This window comes from Anas platyrhynchos, chromosome 1 (assembly GCF_047663525.1).
Source record: "Anas platyrhynchos isolate ZD024472 breed Pekin duck chromosome 1, IASCAAS_PekinDuck_T2T, whole genome shotgun sequence".
Taxonomy (NCBI): Eukaryota; Metazoa; Chordata; class Aves; order Anseriformes; family Anatidae; genus Anas; species Anas platyrhynchos.
The window spans coordinates 123,550,685-123,568,326 of record NC_092587.1 but is presented as its reverse complement, the minus strand read 5'-3'; the positions used below and the strand labels follow the sequence as shown (position 1 = coordinate 123,568,326).

The 17,642-nt window shown below is 42.6% G+C and overlaps 2 long non-coding RNA genes across 2 annotated transcripts in view; one reads left to right on the top strand and one right to left on the bottom strand.

The window, feature by feature from the left end:
* The window catches only part of LOC106014861 (uncharacterized), a 173,178-nt gene that overhangs the window by 44,602 nt on the left and 110,934 nt on the right, over nt 1-17,642 (bottom strand). The window lies entirely within an intron of this gene.
* LOC139999498 (uncharacterized) overlaps nt 5,344-17,642 on the top strand; it is a 63,975-nt gene continuing 51,676 nt past the window's right edge. Inside the window, exons 1-2 of the long non-coding RNA XR_011804973.1 lie at nt 5,344-5,617; nt 10,992-11,163. This is a non-coding gene — a long non-coding RNA (uncharacterized lncRNA). The remainder of the gene's footprint in view (nt 5,618-10,991; nt 11,164-17,642) is intronic.

The window sequence follows — 17,642 nt, the reverse complement described above, 5'->3', positions numbered from 1 at the left end:
TTTCTTGGCTCTTATGTCTGCACCATGTCACAGTAGCGGCTCACCTTTGAGAAACAGAAAAGGCTTAGCATGGGACATGGATAAAGATGATCCTCCCCAGCCTCTGGTCTGTGCCTAAGGGCTTCCGTCTGGGGAGGAAGGTGAGAAAAGAATTGCAAGGAAAATGGGCAAACCGAGAGGTCAAACGTGTTAATAAGCAACTTCCTTCTTGCGTACAATAGCTAATAAAATCAGTGAATGCAAGAGAGTGACTCTGCAACACCTCTGCATTAAAATACACAGAGGGCACTCCGAAAGATCTTAATTAATCTTTTTTATAGCTAAACTGAATACTTGTGGGGACAGAGACTGCACTATATTTGTTCTGAATAGAACACATTGTCAGCAGCCAATAAATTAAACTGTAATAAATGGAGTCATCTTGCTGCCACACGGTTTTGCACAGACATTCCTGATGGGACTGTTGCATACTGGTGTATGCTTCTCCTTGAGCTTATCCTATAATCTACATCTTTCTCCAGGCTGATGATTTTCAATTATTTCCTTGTTGATCTCTGAATTTTGCCAAGGGAGGTGCAGAGGACATCTTTGTTTCGCTCCTTTCCTGATTATGTTCTGAAGATCACTTTGCCTTACCTTCCCCTCTGCTGCTCACAGCCATCTTTGCCTTTAAAAAGTTTGTTGATTCTTTTTAAGTTATGCATCCCTAATTTCATCAGGAACAGATTTGTCTTGCAAGGACATGTAGTTACAATAAGAGTTATGGAATTGTCTGATTAGTTATCACAAAGGTTAAAAGATCAAAAGTTTTGGCACACAGGAAAATAGTTTTCCTGCCTTTCTACTGATTTTCCAAGTAAACTTAAATCACATGAGTTAACCAAGGCAAACTACAGGATGGCTTTCCCTCTTGTTCCTCTCTCCTCCTGCCACAATGCAGAGGTCTACTTAGTCTCTTCATTGTTCTCCTTTATACTATCAGATTTAGAAGAGGCATGGGAGTTAAATGGATGCAAAGGTCTCATGTGCAGAACAGGCATCTCACTGCAAATTTGCTTCTCTGACTTCAAGCCATTGTGTTCTTTCTCAATTTTCTTTTCTTTTCTTTTCTTTTCTTTTCTTTTCTTTTCTTTTCTTTTCTTTTCTTTTCTTTTCTTTTCTTTTCTTTTCTTTTCTTTTCTTTTCTTTTCTTTTCTTTTCTTTCCTTTCCTTTCCTTTCCTTTCCTTTCCTTTCCTTTCCTTTCCTTTCCTTTCCTTTCCTTTCCTTTCCTTTCCTTTCCTTTCCTTTCCTTTCCTTTCCTTTCCTTTCCTTTCCTTTCCTTTCCTTTCCTTTCCTTTCCTTTCCTTTCCTTTCCTTTCCTTTCCTTTCCTTTCCTTTCCTTTCCTTTCCTTTCCTTTCCTTTCCTTTCCTTTCCTTTCATTTATTTTACTCTGCAGTGCCAGAGGCAGACAGTTCATGTTAGATGCAATTAACCTAAGAATTACAAATCCAAAAGGTGCCCAAAGAGTAAAGATGCAGTTGTGGTGGTATTGCCCAGCTGGACAGCAGAGCTCTACCACTACCAATCTCTAACTTTCCCTCCTCAAAGGGAAATGAGGAGAAAATATGATTAAAAGGGCTCAAGGGCTGAGATAAGGACAGGGAGATCACTCACCAGTTATCGTCACAGATAAAACAGACTCAAAATAGAGAGATAAATATAATTTATTGCCTATTACTAACAAGTTAGAGCAGTCAAAAACTAAGAGCAAACCAAAAACACCTTCCCCCATCCACACTTTTCTACTTTCTTCACCCCAGCAGGCGAATGGGCAATGGTGGCTGCAGTCAGTCCCTGCCCTTGCTCCCCATGGGGTCCCTCTCACGGGATGCCGTCCTTCCCGAACTAAGCCCACGGGGGCTGCCCACAGGCAGCAGCTCTTCAAGCACTGCTCCCACACGGCTCCATCCCACGGGGTCCATCCATCCATCCCCCAGGAGCAAACTGCTCCAGCACAGGTCCCCCACGGGTGGGTGGCAGCTCCCCCCACACCCCCTGCTCCTGCGGGGGCTCTCCATGGGCCGCAGCCTCCTCCAGGCCACATCCACCTGCTCCACGGGGGCTCCTCCACCCATGGGGGGGCTGCAGCGTGGAGATCTGCTCCATGGGGGACCCATGGGCTGCAGGGGGACAGCCTGCTCCACCAGGGGCCTCTCCCTGCACAGGCCGCAGGGGAACTGCTGCTGCCTGCCTAGAGCACTTCCTGCTGCACTCACCTGGGTGGCTGTAGGGCTGCTTCTCACTCCTCTCTCTCCCAGCTGCTGTTGTGCAGCATTTCTATTTCCTTTTTTTTTTTTTTCTTTCTTTTTGTTTTTTTTCCTAAAATCTGCACTCACAGACTTGAAAACAACATTGCTCATTGGCTCAGCTCTGGCCAGCAGCAGGTCCCTTTTGGAGCTGGCCGGAGCTGGCTCTGGTCTGACATGGGGCAGCTGCTGGGCTCTGCTCACACAGGACACCCCTGTTCTCCCACGTGCCTGGTGACAGGACGAGGAGGAATGGGCTTAAGTTGCGCCAGGGGAGTTTTAGGTTAGATGTTAGGAAGAATTTCTTTACTGAAAGGGTTGTTAGACACTGGAACAGGCTGCCCAGGGAAGTGGTGGAGTCACCATCCCTGGAAGTCTTCAAAAGACGTTTAGATGTAGAGCTTAGGGATATGGTTTAGTGGGGACTGTTAGTGTTAGGTTAGAGGTTGGACTCGATGATCTTGAGGTCTCTTCCAACCTAGAAATTCTGTGTCTGTGTGTCTGTGTCTGCAGTCCCTTACTAACAATTGCCATGTAAACCCAATACAGCAGTATATCTGTTCCACCAACCTTTGAGCAATGACTTCTGCTAGATGTTGTACTACTGAAGCTAGCTTGTATAGCCACTCATGAAGTTCTTAACTGAGTGTCAGGGCCTAGCAGCATTTTGTTTCCTCACAGATAGACATCATCTGCTGATGTAAATGGATACAGTTCTGAAAAAGTTGAGGTAGCTACTTAAAGTAGGTGATGTTCCTCAACATACAAGAATCTGAAATTTCTTTGTGTGCTGGAGGATTGATGAAAAATTCCAAAGTTTATCTGAGGTGTGCAAGATGATATTTTGGCAATGCATGGAACCAAATGCCTCTTAATATCCACTTTCTTGCAATGTCATCAGATCTTGCAATGTCATCAAAAAACACATGTTCAGGACAGAAAGTGCGGTACCTGATGCCCTCAGTCACTCCAGAAGGGTTTGTCTTGGTAGGGGGCTTAGGGTCTTTCCAACAGAAGGGCAATTACATCTTCTGGGAATCCTTGCCTGGAATGGTGAGGGCTGGTTCTGTGGCTGTAGGACAAATGCAGAAAGCTGTTGGAGAGCTGTGTGATGAAAGATTTCAGGATTCCATTAGGAATCATTGGCTATTTGCACACAAGCCAGAGATCTATGAAAGCCTGCAATTTATTTAGCTGGCTATAGGCTGTTAGGTAGGTATTTGTGCCTCAGTGTCTTCAGGGTGCACTTGCTTGTAAACAGCAGTTGGCTCCATTTAGAAATAGGAGATTTTAATCAGCCACCTTCTGTGTTACATCCTTCCTGTGAGAACTTCTACCAACCTCAGTAAGGAATAAACCAGTTATAATGGAAACCACTCCTCTCCTCTTGGTTGCCAGTAACATACACATATTCATTAATTGAGTGTTTGGCAGGGGGAGGTTCAGCTCCTTCTTTTCCCTATGCTTCAGCAAATCTTTACTCTCTTCAGTCTACGTAAAAGAAAAGCTTTTTAAGTGCAGGTTGTAACCCATCTAACTTTAGCCCTAATGAAATCCACATCTGGAAGATATTAGGAGGCATTGCAATTTTTTAAAGTGTGGGTGTTAGGACTCTTTTACTTTATGTTTTTTAAAGTGATGTGCATGCAGTGTTTCAGACCACTTCTGGTGCTTTGTTCTTATATGTGTATTTTAATTTGTGTTCCATTATGTTGCATTTTTCTTTTGGGAATGGTTTTCTGCTGGCCTGTGATCTGCTTCATAATTCAAGTGGAAAGTTTCTGAAAATAAAAGGGGCTTTAATGCAAGAAAAAAAGTGGTTGTAAGTTTAAAAAATAAAAAGAATATGTATCTTTCTCTGAAGTGCAGTGATTTATAAGCTTAAGAGGGGATGGGTAAGTTAAAATGTGAGATGACTTAGAAATTGCCCTTTCATCTTCTAATATCCTCATGAACATATATCTGGAAGATTTGAAGCCGAGACCTAGGTCACATTTACTTGTAGAGGAAAGTACATGTATCTGAGAGCAACTTCTGATGGATCATTATGTCAAGGTGATGTAACTTCTACATGTGTGTGGCCATTGGATTGCCTACTGTAAGGATGAATATGTGAATTTTAAACAGTATGCCCAGGATAACAAGACTATATATTTCATTTCTGTAGACCATGGGGCTCTATGAAAAGGGACAAGTTATGCTTTTGCAGTAGGACCCGGGGGGATTCTGCAGACACTGTGGAATTTTCTCACTGAAAGCTAACTCAACAGAGTGAGCAGGCCCTGATTTGTCTCCATAACCATATAGAAATAGAGAAGTACACGGCCCAAAAGAGAGACACCGTGTACTTTGGGCAGATACCAAATCTGGATAACTGGGAGAACAAAACTGTGGAGAATGCCATAGAACACCTCTACCCCACAGCCTATAGGTAATCTTAGGCATTTTAGCTTCAATAAAAGTTTAAGTACAGAGTAGGAACCTAAAGAAACTGGGTTTCTAAAGGAAAATAACACAGAGAGAGGGCCACAACTGAGTGTGCAGAGGATACCAGGGCAAGACAATGGGAAAGGTCAGTGTGAGTACCTGGAGGTTATCTCCTGGTGGATTAGAGTCCTTTTTGTTGAACCTGGGGCCATGCTAGTCCTTCATTGCTGAATAGAATCATAAAGAAACATTCTTAAAACTAGAAACTTGCTTGGCATCATTTCTGACCAGATCAGTTCTTTACACTGCCTTGGCTGAGGGCTGTGAGCTAGAATCCTTTTAAAGTCAGAAAACAACAGGGAAAAGAGCTTCAGAAATCATGTCCTCCCAGGATGAGTGAGAGTGCTGTGTTTTTAAATTGTTGAATGCAGTGAAGTTAAAAGGAGAGACCATTTCCATTGTTCCTGAGGCAAGAACCACTGGCAGTTTCCTTTGAGCATAGTCCCTTTGCACAGAGTGTGCAAAGCAGCTGAGAGTGTCTCTGCGTGACCTCAGTCAGCCTCTGAACAGACTAAACAGGATGTATAAGAAGAAGCAGCCACTGGGTGTGTCTTAGCTATAAGAAATTCATAAGGCTAAATATGGCTTTCAACTGACTTAAAGCCCAATATAAGAAGCTACCATATCTAGTTTGGCAGGCCCCTCATCATGCAGTAATTACCTCCCTTTTAGTAACACACTGACGGAAAGCACAATGCCACTCTCGCTACAGCCAGTGGCAAAACTCCTGTTGAGTTCAGCAGGAGCTGCAGCAGTGAATGCTAGCATCCTCCAGGCCAGTCCAAGAAGGAAGAGGGAGCTTTCTCCAGCTGGAACTGAAGCCTGGTAGAACTGAAAGTGCAGGTTAGTGAGATACTTTCCTTGTAAGAAACCAACTATTTCCATATTTTCTTTTTTCTTTAAAGTTCAGCACCTTAAACAGATTTCCTTTCTTGAAAACTTCTCTCAAACAAATCCTTTGGATATAGAATATGCATGCAAAGACCTAGACAAGCTGATGAATTAAAAACTCATCTCTACTGCTAAAACACTGACTCTTCTAATCCTCTGAAATGTAGAATGTGTTGTGAATTCAGCTTCTTCTCTTTTAACTTTTGCATTTAATTAATATTTGTCTGAAGGGCATGTTCTTGTTACTCAAAAGCATGCCTCAGTGGTGCTAATGTTCAGTGGAGTGACCTCAAGTTGGTTAACAATTATCACCCTAAATTTTTCCAACCAATTATCTCTAGAGGTACTAGAATGGATTATTTATCCCTGTCTCACTTGGTATTAAAAAAAAATAATAATAAAATAATAATTTAGCTTCCTTAGGGAAGATTATAAATCTATGATATAACATTATGAAACGGCTGTGAATTTTAGACATGGCTTTAATCTACCTAGATATTCATACAGGTTCTCTAGTACAATAAACAATGATGTAGTTGTGAAGTGTTTTGGGTTGAGCTGGTTTCTTTGCTGTGTGAAAGGCAGCGATACTGGGTATTGAAAGTGCTTTCGATAAATTAATTTTATTATAACTAGACTACACAGTGAGCATTAGGGATAAATCACAGCACATTATACTCATGAGTATTTTTGTATTGCTTCAGCATGTAGAAAGCCATCTAAATATAGGACTTCAGTGTGCTAGGTTGTGGACAGAGACCAAAAACATAGCCTCTACCCAAGAAAACATGCACTTTAAATATGAGGCAAGTCAATAACTGACTGGTGGTCAGGAAATATGAGGCAGGAATAATGGGCCTAAATGAACAGGATTATGGTGGCATGGGTTGTCAGTGAGAGATGTAGGTCAGTAAGACAGCTGTAGTAGGAGATCATACATGTGCAAAACACCTGGGTATTAAAAGAAGTCAGAATATCACATGGATTTTAAAAGGAAAAAATATACTCTCAAATAGTCAAAATAGAGAAATGCCAGGGGACATCTGTTCCATGTGAACAAGACATTTTGATTGCAGCTCAATGGGAGTCACACAAATTGCTACTGCATCTGGAAAAGAAACAGTTTAAAAATGCACTTCTGGCCCCAAGGCTGTGGGCCTGGCAAGCCTGGGAAGCACAAGCAACAGCACAGGCCTTGAAAGAGGAAGGATCTTTAGGAGGACACCTAGCTCCCCTAAGGAGGGTTCTTCAGAGAATGCATGCACTTCCTGTAAGGAAGGAAGAAGATCAAGACGGACTTTTGCTGTGAATTTGCCCCAAAGTCCTAATACGTGAAATGTCTAGGCATGACTGGTAGGCATTTGGCACTACTCACTGTACAAACCTGTCTGCAAAAGGACCCATATCTTCATATGTGTTTGAAATTTGCTCAGAGTACATTAAGGAATGAAACAGGATTTCTCCTCTTTGCCCATGTGCAACCTGAGGATCAGCTATAGGATTAGTGTCTTCCTTTTTTTTTTTTTCATTCTCACACCTCTTTTATTGGCCTAAATTCCTCATCACTTGTACAATTTACACATTTTGTTTTTGTCCAGCTGCACAGCCCTGCTTACGTGTAATTAAGGAGTCTAATGCAGAAAGATAAATGAAGCCTCTGTGCCTCCTTGTAGGCAGGATGTCCTTAGTTTTAGCACTGGAGAGGAAGTAAATGAAGAGGCTAACTTTGCTGCATGTCAATATGGTCCATGCAAGCCAGCCAATTTTCTCTATTATTCTATGAGGATATAATTTCTTTCTGGAGTGTTGTGAATCCTTGCTCTCTCATATGGATGGTTTAATGGATCATTTCTCTAGGAACAGTACACAATACTGCAGGGCACTTGACATTTATATCAAGGATGTAGGACAAAATTCTATTGTACTTCATAAATAGCTGTAACTATGCTATTAGAAACCGAGGGACAGATTACATCAAATGCCAGAGCATTTTTTCCCACAATGGTTCATAGGGTGTGACTCCTAGGAGCAAAAATGACATCTGTAATGTTTATAAAATCGATGGGATGTGTTTGATCTCCATCATAATGCTGTTTGTGCTTTGTTGGGCTGTAAACAGCAATCCATGAGTATCAACCGTGAAAGTATCTTCTCTTCAAAGCTCCAACAAAGAATGAAAGCCAATAGCTTTGGGGCCCAGGCCATTAAATTTTCCTGAGAATTTTTCTAGTCTGCCCTTCATATATTTAACAGTTTATAAATTGGATTTGGGACGATTGTCTTGGAAACCAGATTCTCTCATATCGAGGTTCTTATCTCACCATCCTTGTCTCCTAGAAGAGCCTAAAGCAATACAATAATAGTCTATTCTTAAAACATCTGATCTACACATCCGATTATTTTAGAAAGACAACGATAAAAATGCGTCTGAATTTGCAGTCCTGTCCTTGAAGGAGCAGAAATACAATACCAGTATACAGAGGAGTAAAGTTTTAAAGAGAGTTTGAATATTTGTGTGTTGTCTAAAATACCTTCTCTTACCTAAAGTGTAAGAGTGATATATTTTGATCTATGTGAAAGATGTGCTGTTTGTTGTAAATCTTCACCTAGCATGCTTATAAACCTAGCCATAGTAAAAGCTAATCACAGTTAACAGTGAATAGTGAGGAAGAAACGAACTAAAGATAAACTGCCAGACAGTAAACTGCTCACATTGCAGAACCCTCTTGAAAAGCTGGTGCAAACATCCCTAGACTCCTCATTTATTGGCTTCTCCTATTTTATTCACTTTCATGCCTCTTATAAATATCCGTCACATATCTACTTAGTTGCATTAAGCCACTGTAGAAGGAAGACTTTGAAAGAGAGAATTTAAAATGTTGAGCAGATCAGTGATCACAGGACTGTGTAACAAGCTAAAACAAGTAATTATCCACTATGACATTACATGTAAAATAACTCACCAGTGGTATTAAAAAATAAAATAAATATCAGCAAATGAAAACAAGGCCCAAATACCTCCATATTCTACCAGGAAGACTGGCAGAATATGGAAGTATTTCCTTTTCCAGAGAACTGTGCTCTCTATTTCAGAACAAGCATCAGGAATGAAATCTTGTGAGAAAGGCACCTATACCACCACACCTTTAGACCAAGATGTGAAATGGAAATTGATATTGTATCTCTTACCAGGGATTTTGAATATCTCTCCCATTTTCCTGAAAGGAAAGACTTGAGCTAGGACATTAATAGTCCTTGCCACGCAGGCCTGAATGCTCATCCCTGCTTGAGAAGGGATCTCAACAAAGCTGCAGGATTTGTCATCTACCAATTTTGTATGTGATACAGCCTAGTCTCTTTTTTAACTTGCACCGTATCTCTTCCAGACAATGAAAGCACTAAGAACCAAAGCCAGCTAAGCCATAAGGGTGACTCAGTGACCAAAAAATGTTGGTGAGAGTGGCCTTGTAGAGTGACATACAGAGTCTATATTGCCATCACCATCATTTAGTGCTACCCAGAACTAATTTCTGAGGTTGAGCCCAGGGACAGCTATCTCCCTGGGGCTGGTGTCAGTGGTATTAAATGAGGATGGTGCCTTTGCAGGTTTTATCTTCTTTCCATCTTTCTTGAATATCTGTAGAGAGATAGGAGATGGGAGTTTTTTAACCCCATGTATTGGGTCTCTCTGCTTGAGTAAAGAACAGAGCCCTGCTCAGCCCTGCTCAGATTCAATCAAGGGGCTGCAGCTGCAGCTGGAGCTTTTATGGGAAAATTTATGTTATGAGCCTTTCATTTCTTTTAGAGGGTTGTGTTGTGCTTGAAAACTCTTAAGAAGGTCTTTTTTCGAGGGTCTTTTTTAATGGAAGATAGTGCTGTCTTAATCTTGATCTTGCAGCTTATGATAGTGTCAGAAAACAAATAAATTAATGCATAGGATGTCCAGTGACATTGAATATCAAAATATATCATGTTCCACGATGGTGTTGGGTTCCAGATACACGCAGACTTAATGGAAATTGTTGTTTGTCAGGGGTGGTTAACACTGTCACCTTTTTTCTACCTCAGCAATCTCTCTAGCTGGCCAAACTGTAACTGCATAACGCTGGTGTCTTAATTAGTTACATCGAGCAAGGTGTCTTTTGGACCAATGCTATTACTGAATTTATAGTGTGAGTCAGCCAAGAATGGTTATTCTTTCAGCCAAGACAGAGATTTTGAAACGATCACAGCCGGGGAAGGGATTGGAGGCACATTGAAATGTAGAAATAATGTTTCCTAGCTTCCCTTTCCAAAATATTTTACGAATCCTAGGTAATGAACCCCAACAGCATGTAGTTTCATAAGGAATAGTAATTCTTCATTTTACACGAGGGAAAGGAATTCATCCTGGCCATAATAAAAGCCAGTGTCAGAATTAGAGCCTACAACGAGCAGTGCTAGCTTCCAAGCCAGAGAGCAGCCCATTAGATTTTGCCTAATTACCAGTCTAAATTAGCCATTAATGACTTCTCCAACTCCCATTTGCTTACTGCAGCAGGATAAAAATCAAAATGAGAGAGGCAAGAAAATGCCTATGCTGGGACTCACAACATCTGAAAGAAAAGTTATTTTCAAAAGCTATTTTTCTTCTCAGATGTGATGGTGACAGCCACCCTCAGAAAAACACACACAGACAGAGAGGAAATTCTTGTGTTATGAGCTGACCCCAACTTGTATCTTAATAGCATTAAGTCAGGTCATAGTCTTCCACAGCAAAAGAAACAAAACAAAATAGGACAAGGTAACAAAATAAATTTCCACAGGATCTTCTTCTTGAGGGATGGGGAAGAAAATGCTGCAGGGATTGCTGCATCTCTCTGCTCAGTTGCTCTTGGAGAAGGCTTCTAGCAACATTAACTTCCTAAAAGCGTCCATTTGGGTATTGAGGGGATGTGGAGGACTGGTGTCATGGACCAGAGCCAAAGCACTGTTCCAGCCTCCCCTGCCCTGCCACCAGCTGCAGAAGTCATTCAGGACAGTGGCCCCATGGAAACCAAGATGTTAGGAGTGGGAACACATACTTTCCCACAGAGACAGAGGAATATCCAGCCACAGATCTCTTCATAACATAAGGGATATCAAGGCCTGCTGCTAGACTCTCTTAAAGGCTAATTAGACTGGAAAGTCTTGACAGGTCTTTACAGGAACGGTGCTTCAGGGACTGTTCAGTCATTTCAGCGTTGCTAATAAGGAAGCTCAACATACAGTACCTGCAGAATTCATTATGCCATTTTTGTATGCCAACATCACTATTGCATACATGAACATATGTTCTGTTTTTCAGACTTCTGCTGCACCTGAGCACAAAGGAAGGTGGACCTGCCTTCATATATCTGCTGCTTTGCAGCTGGTCTATGGGAAAGTTTAGAAGAGCATGGTTTAATTCCTGTGTGCTCCCAGCCGGGCCAGCAATCATAATGTGAGCTGAAACAAAATCTCTCAGCTCATTGTGCCAGGTAAGAGGTTGCTGCAGCAGAGTTTTAGGGTGACTGCTTGTATTTAGGCGTGCTGGCTCCCAAAGCATTGCTGATGTGACAGCCTGGTTCTTTAAGAACTGCTGCTACAGTGCGTAATAACACAGCTATGCAATGAAATTGCTGCAACTGAGCTACTCCTGAATGTCTGATTTCTTGAACTATCAGTAGAAGTGCTCCATCTGTGTCTTCCCATCTGTGCTCACGTTTTGGCAAGCCAGCATGCCAAAACTTCTTCTTTCCTCTACCTCCCTTCTCCCCTGCAGGCCCTTATTCCTCCTCCCACTCTAGCTCTTCTCTTTCTTCAGAAACACTGGGGAGAAAATAACATCCAATGCAGCAATGCTGTTTCTTGTTCTACCTCTGATTACCCTAGAGGGAGAGGATAAACCTGGTCATCTTCCCACTCTGCCCTGCAAGGACTATGGCAACTACAAAATTCAAAGGTTCCAGATTCTGGTGTAATCTGTGATGGGGGTGGGGTAACTCCCAAAGATAAATATTATGCTGTCTTTAAGCTGCAGGGATTCACAGGGAAGAAAGCCAAAGTTACAGTAGGAGAAGACAGGGCCTGAGGTCAGAGAGAGAGGAGAAGGAGCATGGGGAAGCCCTGCAGAGTCAATCTCATGATGCCAGGGGAGAGATCGGGTCAGCAGCGCTGCTGCTTGTCTCCCCCTGTGCTCTTGGCATCCCCAGGCGTCCTGGCCCCCTGTGCTCTCACAGCATCAGCCTAGGTCTGCAAGGCTGTGCCATGGGCAAAGAAAAGCCACAGCCAGTTTGATCCTCCCAAAATCTGCTGCTGGAGGAGCTGTCTGCTCTGCCCATGTGGCTAGCTGTCAGCATGAATTCTCCTCGTCTGAATACTTACAAAATCACTCTGGGTTGTATTTTCATGTAGTCTGCTGACTCCTGCATACCACTATCTCTGCTAACCCTAAAGTTATCACTTCATTTATCAGAGGAAGGCTTGTTTGTATGGATAATTTTGGCCTAACAGGGGCAGAGGAGGGGATAAGATTGAGTTTTTTGAATATTTGTGGATGTTTTTTAAATATATGAGAAATGTGCTGGGTTTGTATTTTTCATTTTTACACAACTGTGCCTTCCAAAGCATTCCAAAAAAAAAAAAAAAAAAAAAAAAGACAAAAAGACTAACTTTGCCACAGACAGCAAACAAATAATAATGAACAATCAAAGCAAAGCAATTACAAGCAACCCAGAGGCAGAAAACAATTCAGTGCAGCAGCTCAGATTTACTGTCACAAGAGCAAGGGGAACAGTCCCAGACAAAGCAAAAATGATGGTTTAGTGCATCCACCTGTACACACCAGGTAATCCTGAGAGGAGTCTGACCTGTAAGAGCTCTTAAAGCTCCTTTCTCTCCTGGATTCCAGACCAATAAATCTTTCCAGAACATCATTACATGTGAGTGTGAGTAGCAGCAATGGAAACTCTCAGAAGCCTGTAGTTAGGCATGTGCTTATATACCATGCTGGATCCACTGTGCAAACATGAATGTGATTTAGTATTTTACTGAAGGTAGCTGCAAGCAGGAAAATGAGCAGGAGGCACAGATACTTTTCTCTGGGATTTCTGGAGCACACATGGTATTTAATTGATGGTTATAGTTTCTCATTCCTGCTTCTCCCTCCCTCTTCCTCTGCAAGCATGAAAAATTTACACGCACACGCACAGACAATCTCAGTGTCCTGGTCTGACCCCGCCACTAGAAGCAATAGCAGACAGCATTTAGCTATGGAAAAAGAATTAAAAATCCATGTGAAAACAACCTCAGTGGGCTTTTCATTAAGAATGAACACTCAGAAGAGCAACTAGCTGTGTTTAACACTGCTCTGGCACCAGCTTCTCTGGTGGCACACCTCGCCCTGCATCCCTGCAGGCAGCCCAGGCAAAGGGCTCCTGGATCCCTGTCCAGGGGTGGGAGCAGCCTCGTCATGGTGGATATTGCTCCTGTGCAAAGGTGCTTGGGTCCTTTCTCCACCAGTCACTTGTCCCTGGGGTTATTACTGAGCTGCAGCATGTGTACCATAAGGTGTCGTTTTCATGCATGAGTAAGTAACAAGTCACTAGTCAGGCTTGTTACACCAGTGCTTAGCAGCCCGCTGCTGCTATAAATAGGTTCCACGCTCCCAGTTGCTCCCTGGCGTGTTCACACCCTGGTTAAGATACTGGTGTCCAACAATATTGCTTAGCTCAGCTTAGGATCCCTGAACTCAGCATTTTTCTTAGGCTGGCATAGCAGGCTGTTTATCATCCTAAATCTGGAAGGAAGAGAAAAATGACAGCATTTCCTTAGGGCTAGGCTGTGCATGTACTTAGTGTGCTGTGTTTTGAACTTGATGCTCTTGCAAACACCTGGCACGTGTTCCTACCATGTTTCACAGACGGCTTTTTGTTACAAGAGTCCCCCTTTGCATGAAGTGCTTGCTGGGCATTTAAGGCAGTGCCCTTTGTTTCTAATAGTTATTGATTCCCTGAATGCAGGGGAATATGGATTCAATTAGCTGGTCACAGCACTGTAGTTCAGGGCTTGTCAGCATTTCCAGTATATAAACTAATGTTTTCAAGGTTTATACAACATAACCATAAAAATTCAGCCTGCATTAAAGCTGACATTCAAGGTCCTTTTACAGATGATTACCTTATAACATACACTAATTACTTTTGTTATTTTATACCCATACTTTCATTATTTTGGAACCACTGATTACTGCAAACATACAGTGAGTTTCCAAGAAGTGATTCTTAAAGATGGGCACTTCTGCTACATCAGAGCAGAAAACTTCTCCCTTCCATGGAATGAAAATGATCCAAGAACCCCTGAAACCAATGCCCTTTTAATGTAGGTCATGACCTATCCCAATGTTTTTGGTTAAGCTTTATACTACTGTGTCTTTTCTCCAGAAATATTCACCTTTCCAAGTTTCTTCTTCATTCTCCAACAGAAGCTGTGCAGTAGTGCTCCAGCAGGGTCTCTAGGCAGCTCTTACTCACATCCCTACCTTAAATTTAGAAACGGGGACTTTCCCCCTTCTGAGAAAAGGACTCCCATCCACACACCTTCAGGCTGTGACTGCACTGCAACCTGTGCTGTCTCATTGCTGGCTCTGCAATGCCCCCACCTCCTGCCCCCAAGCTCTGTAGGTCTGTCCCCTTTGCACCCTCTCCAGCATCTTTGCAGCCATGTCTGGAGAAGGGTCAGGCCTGGAGCCACTGACAACCGCACTGGCTGATGTAGTGGTTTCCTCTGTATCAATAATACTGTGTCCAAAAAGCCAGCTTAATCAGCATACTTGCACAGCTGCAAGGCAGCTTGATTCCAGTGGTACCTTGCCAGAAAAGGCAAGGATGTCCTGGGTAGAAGTTCCTACTGAATTTAGGGCTTAGCAGTAACTGTGAGATGCCGGTACTCACAGGGACAAAATCTTACTTGGAACTCACCAGAGGCTGTGATCCAAAAGCCCTTGGCTCTCGGCGAGGCAAGACACTGCCAGCCAGCCAACTGGTGATATCTCGGTGCTGTGAGAGGCAGACAGTGCTGGTTTCCTTGCTCCAGCTGAGCTGAGAACGCAGCAGAGTCGCTGCTTCTCGCTGTGGCAGGATCATGCTCTTGTGGGAGACACTGCTGGCTTCTCCCTGCTGCTGTGGTCCCAGGTCAGAGCTGAGAGGATCCCTTTGTCTTGCTGTGGTGGGCTCTTGTTCAAGTGAGGAGCAGCTGCTCTTAGCTCCCAGCTCCTATGAAGCTCAATGGAAGCGTGGTGAGTCTGAAACTATGACCCCATCCTTTTCTCTTCCTTTTATTCTGGGCTTAGTGATTCAACATGTGGAAATGAGAAGTTCCTACTGTCTTCTAGAAATTACTCAACCCTCTTAACTATATTTTTTGGCTGTTCTAGCTCTCATTTGCCTTGTCATTCTATGCCAGAGCAACACTTCCAAACATTTTCACCCATTAAATGTGTAAGGTGTGTTGCAGCTGGTCCTCTGAGCTGAACGGCATGGGGACAGGATGGTATCACCTTCAGTGCCCTTCAGGATACATGCAGCCTGATATCTGTTTTTGAGATGTTCAGTTAGTTTTTACTTTTCTCGTTCTACAATGTAGGGTGGCTTTTCTAGCTGCAGTAGGTCTGCTACTGTGGGTATTGCTGGAACATATCAACTTCTAAAGTGCCTAAAATAGCACGGATGTTTATAATATAGTTGCTATAAGGCTGGCATATTAAAATGTATTTACATCTCAAAAATTTTAACCTGGAGCAGACTTGATATTATCTAAATAATTTGTTTAAGAGAACGTAAAATAATTTCCTCCTCTTCCAGAGGAGATGTAATATTTACGAAATCTTATCTTCACAAACAGAATTTGTATTTTAAGCTTGCAAATTAGAATTTGCACACTAAAGAGAGTCAAGCTAAAAAGGAATTAGAAATATGTGATCAGCAAAGGAAGAAAAAATTGCTGAAATGTATCACCATTACTGCATTAATATATGGCAATCTTATGACAGGTAAATGTATAAGGACTTATTTGCTAACTCAGAACACTGTCTATGGAACATTGATTTAAATATAGCTATGCCTTCCTTTCTTCAGGTCATAATGTAGTAGTAGTAGCATGTCCTCTGATGTCCTCTACTTTCACAGTTGATACAGAGACCCAGTTAGAAAGATTACAGAAAATGGGTGGGAAGTATAGCAGCAGACTGCAGCCATTGCCTTGATATATACAGTACCATGGGACAAGTGCGCTTCTGGAATTGGTAAAAATTGCTATTAACATCATAGTAGGAAGATGCATCCCCGTAGTCATTCAGCCAAGGATTAAGGTGACATGCATTCCAGCAGCACAAATTGTACTGGTATACTTAAGGCTGAGATGTCATTTCTATGCCACGAATGGTAGCATCTCTGTCCTTTTCTTGTATGTGTATACGTATTGGTACCACCATAATGACAGCTTTGTATTCACATTGCCACGGTATGAGCAACCTTAATGGCTATAAAGGGGCTATAATGCTGTGTCAATTAAATAATACGCATTTTTAAAGTACTTAAGTATAAGGCCACATAATAGCTTGCAGTCATTCAGAGGAGCTTCTGATAGCATATTACTTAAATCAATCTGTGTCAACAGTCCTCAGTCCACTGCAGGGAGAAGGTCTTTTCTGCAATGCTCTTGGCTGGATGTGCATCCTACTTGGTTACTGCAGGTTGCCAAGAGTATGATTACTTTCTTCTCCAGAACCTCCCCTGAATGCTTTTTCCCAGTTGTTATGTAGGCTCGTCCCCTTTTCGGTGGCATTTATTACTTTCAATACATTTTCAAAAGGTGGGCAGGTAAATACAAAGTGTTTTTAAGAGCTGCCATAAAGAACTGAGATATATTTCTGTAGTGGTTTTACCCAGCTGAGCAGCCAAACTCCACCACAACTGCTCCCTCACTCCCCCTCTTCAAAGGAACTGGGGAAGAAAATATGATGGAAAGGGCTCAAGGGTTGAGATGAGGACAAGGAGATCACTCACCAGTTATCATCATGGGCAAAACAGACAGCATAGGGAGATTAATATAATTTATTACCTATCCCTAGCAGACTAGAGCAGTGAGAAACTAAAAGCAAACCAAAAACACCTTCCTCACAACCCCACTCTCCTACCTCCTCCCCCCAAGTGGTGCAGGGAAATGGGGGAATGGGGCCTGCAGTCAGTCCCTGATGCTTTGTCTCCACTGCTCCTTCCTTCTCCACCTGAGATGAGTTGCATGGCTCCAGTCCAAGTTCCCTGAGCTAGCACATGCTGCTGAAGGTAGTTTAAGCCACACTTTTGTCTAGGAAGACACCTAAAGCTTTTTTTTCAAGACTGCACCTATGAGCTCAAAAGAAAACATTTGTGAGGCTGCCAGGGCTGGGGTCAGACTGGCGCATCTCATCAGCCTCACCCTTGGGCCCTTCCAGCACAACACCCACAGTGGCCCCGTGCTCTGCCACCCTGTCACCCGCCAGTTTGTATAAAAATTGTATAAAATAGGCCTGTAAACCCACCAGCATTTCCCTACGGTTATGGAAGGGGAGTCATGTTGTGTGGTGGCTTTGCCATCATCCCCTCTCCTCAGCCCCTGGGCATGAGGACATGTATCCTGCAGGGTAGCACCTTATCTTGCTGTTTTATTTTTTAAAAAAGCCTCTGGAGGCTTTTTTCTTCTTCTTTTTTTTTTTTTATTTTTTTCCCCCACTTGATTTTATTGAGATGATAATGGTGAGGTGTCAGATTTTTTTGAATACTTGGGAAGAGCATTTTTCTAGATCTTCTGTCTAGGCAGCCTGTCACTTTATGACTTTATGTTACAGAAGAGGTGAGAAAAGACAGGAGCAGCTATCACAGGCAGCTGATGGCATTTTATGGGGTCAGTAGTTTCCAGCTTCTGCAAAAGCACATAGAGT